Below are 6,000 nucleotides of genomic sequence, written 5' to 3' on the forward strand. Positions count from 1 at the left end.
GAGCTGAAGGCAGACACTTAACTGACTGAGCCACCCAGGCACCCTGCTAAAATAAAAAAATTAACCAAATGTGGAGGTAGTGCTTGGGGAGCAACTAAACTTTCATATGTTGCCAAGGGAGTGAGAAATGGCTTGATCACTTTGGAAAACTTTTGGCAGGTTCTTATAAGGTAAAAATATACCTGCAATATGACTTAGTGGTACCACTCTGGTATTTACACAAGATGTATGAAAAAAGTCTGTCCACAAAAAGGCTTGCTCAAGAATGTCTGTAGGAGCTTCTCTCATGACCCCAAAGGCTATAAGCAATCCAAATACCCACTAGTAGGAAAATAGATTTTAAAAAATATGATACAATCATACTGTAGCTACTACTCAGCAATAAAGAAGGAATGACAGTGATTCACACAGCAGCATAGATAAGTCCTAGAACCCTATGTTGGCTAAAGGACACATGCACAGGAGAGTGTGTGTTGCCTTACTCCCTTCACAAGAAACGGTAAGAATGGACAATCCCTGTTGATAGAAACCAGAACAGTGGTTTCCTGTGGGGGTTAGTGTCCATCCCTGTAGGAATGATACAACTTTCTGCACAATAGAAATGTTTTTATATCTTGACTGGTGTGGTGCGTTGAAATGGTGGCCCCCAAAGATATCCAAGTCCCAATCCCTGGGCCTGTGTGTGTTATTTTATATGGAAGGGGGACTTTGCAGATGTGATCAAGTTGGTGATCTTGAAATATGGAGACCATTCTGGATCAGTGTGTCCTACAAGAGGTGGGCAGAGGGAGGTCTGAAGACAGAAGAGTAGCAGATGAGGTCCTAGAGGAAGGGGAGAAATGTTGTGGGAGGCAGGGCCATGAGCTACGGATGAGGACAGCCTCCAGAAGCTGGAAAAGGCAGGAAACAGACTCTGCCTCAGGGCCTTTGGAGGGAGCAAGGCCCTGCCAACACCTTGACTCTGGCCCAGTGAAGCTCATTTTGGATTTCTGACTGCCGGTCTATGAGAAAATAAATGTGCACTGGTTTAGCCACCAAGTCTGGTAACTTGTTGCATCAGAATTGGGAAAATAATGCACTGGCATGGTGGTTTGTGACTGTGTATTTATCAAAATATCAAGTTTGCACCCCTAGCAAAACTGTGAAAACAAAACAACAGCCAGTGGTTGCCAGGGGCCGAGTGCAGTGAGAGGAATGAATAGGTGGAACACAGAACATTCTTAGAGCAGTAAAATATTCTACAATGCCATAGTGTTGGATACACATCACTATATGTTTGTGCAAACCCACAGAATGAACAACACCACGTCTGAACCGTAATGGAAACTCTAGACTCTGGGTGATGTTGATGTCTCTGCATGGGTTCATCCTTGGTAACAGATGTGTCTTCTGGTGGGGGTGTTGACTATGGGGGAGGCTGTGCATGGCGGGGGGCATGGGGTGAATGAGAACCCTCTAGGCCTCCCTCCCAGTTTTTCTGTGAACCTAAAACTGTTCTAAAAATAAAGTCTTTTAAAAATGTACCCTTAAGATCTGTGAATTTGACTGTATGAAAATTTTACCTCAATTTAAAAAACCCTCAAAAACAACAATAAAAAAAGAAAAAAGAAATCTATTCCATGCTTAGACACAAAAATACACACACACACAAAATGGGAGTTCATATTTGATGTCCTCTTCTGAAGGAGATTCAAATATATTTTTTTGTGTGATTCTTATTCTTTAAAGTAAAAAATTCCTCAACAGAACCTGTCAAATCTCTAAATTGTTCTTCTAAATTAATGCAACACAGTCATTTTTCCAGACACCTCTGAACTACTAGTTTTGATCCCACTCTCCATTAACTGGTGAACCCTCTGTCTCCAGTAAACTGGGGGGACACCTCTGTTCTGCCTCATCCCCTCTCCCATGAACCTGCCCACTGCCCCTCCTTCATTCCATTGTGGTCCAAGTCCACCACATCTCTCTTTAGATTGAGAAGAAGCAGAGGAAGAATGAAAGCAAGGTCAAGGAAGAGAGACTGCATACCTGGGGAAGGGCATTTTCCTTCAGAGAGGGACACAGGGCGAGGACTGAGCTATAAGCCCAGGACTGAAAAATGCAAAGGGAAAGGAGATGCATCAGGACCACACGCTTGTAAAGAATGTCCTGAAAAAGATGCCTCTTCCTGTCATTAAACAGGGAGTGAACTATACATGCATCAGTGGTGAGGAGGCTCCAGGGAGCTGACTGGAGCATCCTGAATGCAGCCAGGAACCCCCATTGCAGGGGTGCACAGAGGTTCACAGTGTTGCCTGGAGAAGGACAGGGGTGCACAGAGGCACACAGTGTTGCCTGGAGGACAGGGGCGCACAGAGGTACTCAGTGGTGCCCGGAGAGCCAAGATGCACAGAAAAAGGTGCCAGGGGACAAGCTGACGGGCAGGCAGTTTGCAGGGCAAGAAAGAAAGATGAGCATACAACACCCAAAGCTCTGGTACACCCACTGTGGGTGAAAATAAAGGGGTTGCCTGTGCCTGAGTCAATGTGGAGACAGGACACCAAGGGGTCACAGCAAAGGTGAGACATCCAGCCACATGCAGAGGGTCCCTGTCTGAGGAGATGCTGGTGGGTAGGGTATGTCCATGGAACCTGCCCCTCAGGTGTGCCCTCCCTCTTCTCAGCCCACAGACTTCTCTTCTTGTGGGGGTGGCCCCTTTCTCTTTCATTCACAATTTGCAGTAATTGTCCTTGTCTACATTTCCAAATTTAATAAGAAAAGGTTTAAAATAGTCTCTGAACAGTGAAAACCAGAAAGGACTATAAAAGGTTAAAAATAACTTTGAACATGTTTAAAAATATAATTGCTTTGGATACACAATCTGTGGCTCTCAGCTGGCTCTGCTAAATGCCAGCACTTTTGTACTTCAGAGCTGACATCCCTCCATTGACTCTAACCGAAAGAAAGGCAAAAGTGTTTATTGCCAATCCTGAGTCAAAATGATCACCAGATAACACGATTTTGCTGCCTGATCCACACTTAGAATACACCTCCAGACCGTTATTCCAAAACCCCTCATGTCTTTGTGTTCTTTGTGCATGTTGAGTTTTATGTAAAATTAAGCCATTTCTTTTTTTTTTTTTCCCTGAAGCAGGCCAAGCATCTAAATCTTCCTGTTGGCAGCATCTTCCTGCAGGTGCTGTCTGGGCTCTCTGGGCAGGCTGGTGTGAGTGCCCAGGACTTGGAAGTGTAGGCAAAGTCCAGCTCTCCCATTCCTGGAGGTGCCAGCCTTCTCTGAGATGTTTAATGCCATCATGTTCCCATCCCTCTCCCACTACACCCATTCTCTTTACAGAGGTTAAACTTGTAAATTTTCCCTCTTTAGCAAGAGAGGCTGCAGGCTACGTCACATTATACTGGGTGGAACACTGATGCAGCTTTACCTGGACAGGTGGCCTTGGTGGAAGTCGTTGCATCAGGTTTAATGACAGGCTGCTTATCTTTCAGGCACCTTCACTCCCGAGGAGGATGAAAGTAAGCAGGTGTATGTTCCCCTAGCTAGCCTTAGAGATGCCCAGAGAGAAACAACATTCCTAGAACTCAGAGCCCTTTAGCAACTGGAACAAAATCCAAGCTCAACCTCTGAACGGGGTTAGGTTGGGTCCACTGCAGGGATGATGAGTGGCATGGAATGGAGTGTTCTATGTTTAATACTTGGTCTATGTTTAATACATAGTCTCTTAACTATGAAAGAAAAACAGTGATTACCAGGCATATTACCAGGAAAGATAGAGAACAAATAGACAACAAGCAAATACACGAATTTGAAGACTTTGCAAGCAGAAGAAAACAAAATAATCAATACCATCTTGAGGGAGGTTAGGGATGGTATCAGAGCCCCCAGTGAGAACAAGCATTACACAGAATCATTCAGAGGACAACAGTGAACCCTTAGATAAGCATACATATATATATGTAATACATATGTAATATATATAACACATATAAAATTTATGTGTATTTGTATGTTTATATGTATATATATAACATAACATATAATTATATATAACATAATATATAAAACGTTAACTCAGTAAAAGAGCTGGAAAGTATTGTTGAGGAAATCATCTGTGGAAGCTAGAGCTAAAAGACAAAGAGATGGGCAATAATTAACTCTAGAAACAACCAAATCTTCTTTTAAAAAACAGATCCATAGTTTATTGTATGTCTTACGTCAATTGAATTTGCAGTCACAAAAATGTGAATACTAAATAGTGATTTGGCCTGAAGTACGAGGTAGGTATTTGAGGAAGATGGGGAGTTCATGTTGGAGTCTGGAGTTGGAAATGGGGCCAGTGGGAATGCAATAGAACATGCCTAATCTTAAAATTTCAAAAGTGTACATTCAGACTTGTGATACAGAGATGTGGAATCACTGTGCAGTGGTGTGAGCTGAAAGGGAAAATAATGTTGCCTTTGTGCCTGAATAACCTTGATAAAAATGAAGAGTAAAACTAACAATTAATGAAGACAAGACATAGATGCTCATGATAGAGCTGCTAGAATCTGTATGTGAGGGCTATTTTACCATGAACTTTCTGTTCTTGCTCTCAGGAACACTGGACAGCACTTCAGCACTGTTCTTAGGGGCCGTTTAAACAGCAAAATCTCCAAGAAAAACACACAAAAAAGGCAGAGATTTGACACTACATGAGCTGTAAATAGTACACTGTTCCATGACAGGAGCTGAAACAAGAAGGCAGAGGGCAGCCTTGATCTCAGCTTTGAACATGGGCCTCAAGCAGCTCAGACTTCTTGCTTCTCTGTGCTTATCTTCAAGTAGCCCTGCAGCAAGTGCGGTCATGTGGACTTCAGGTTACAAGTAAATTCTGGTGAGTGGGTGAATTCACGAATGCTTTGTAATAAGTTTTAAAATTAGGAAGTGTGAGTCCTCCTACCTTGTTTTTCTTTTTCAAGATGGTTTTGGCTATTTTGGGGTTCCTTAAAATTTCATATGAATTTCAGAATCACCTTTTCCATTTCTGCAAAAAAAGGTCATTAGAATTTGGAGAGGGATTGCCCAAATCCATAGATCACTTGCCATATTCATAATATTGAGTGTTCTAGTCCATGAACGTGGAATGTCTTTCCATTCATTGAAGTCTTCTTTGATTTCTTTCAGCAATGTTTTATAGTTTCAGTGTCCAATTATTTTATTTCCTTGGTTCAATTTCTTTCCAAATATTTTATTCTTTTGAACTCTATTGTAAATGGAATTGCTTTCTTAATTTCCTTTCAGATTATTTAATGCTGGTGTATAAAAACACAGCTGATTTTTTTATGTTGACCTTGTACCCTGCAACTTTGCTGGATTTCTTTATTTGCTCTAATAATTAGTTTGTTTTTTATGTGGATTCTATAGGATTTTCCATATTTAGAATCATGTCATCTGCAAACAGATATAGTTTTACCTCTTTCTTCCTAATTTGAATGCCTTTTATTTCTTTTTCTTGCCTGATTGCGCTGGCTAGGACATCCAGTACTACCTGGCGTAGCATTGTGAAAGTGGGCATCCTTTTTGTTCCTGATTTTAGAGGGAAAGATTTGGTCTTTCACTAACAAATGGGATGCTAGCTGTGAGTTTTTCAATTACCCTCTATCATGTTAAAGATGTTCTCCTCCATTCCTAGTTTGCTGAGTATTTTTAAATGAAGAAGTCGTGTTGAATTTTATCAAATGCTTTTTCTGTGTCTATTGAGATGATCATGTGGGTGTGTGTTGTTTTCTTCATTTTACCAATGTGGTGTATTACATGACTGATTTTCTTATATTGAACTGTCCTTGTATTGCTGGGATAAATCCTACTTTGTATAATCCTTGCATGATGTATAATCCTTGTAATGTGCTATTGGATTCAGCATGCTAAAAGGCAATGCTACTCAGTAAAAATGTTCACACCTTTCTTGTATAACTTAGCTTGAGCTTTATTTGATGAGTCCAGGTCAAGATCAAAAGCTGGAG

The 6,000-nt window shown here is 41.4% G+C and overlaps 1 long non-coding RNA gene across 1 annotated transcript in view; it reads left to right on the forward strand.

Annotated features, from left to right (window-relative positions):
- The window catches only part of LOC116648239, a 34,571-nt gene extending 29,908 nt beyond the window's left edge, over window positions 1–4,663 (forward strand). The window contains exon 2 of the long non-coding RNA XR_004302478.1: window positions 4,594–4,663. This is a non-coding gene — a long non-coding RNA (uncharacterized LOC116648239). The remainder of the gene's footprint in view (window positions 1–4,593) is intronic.
- Window positions 4,664–6,000: the final 1,337 nt, after the last annotated feature.

The sequence above is a fragment of the Phoca vitulina genome, unplaced genomic scaffold, assembly GCF_004348235.1.
Source record: "Phoca vitulina isolate PV1807 unplaced genomic scaffold, GSC_HSeal_1.0 scaffold42, whole genome shotgun sequence".
Lineage (NCBI taxonomy): Eukaryota > Metazoa > Chordata > Mammalia > Carnivora > Phocidae > Phoca > Phoca vitulina.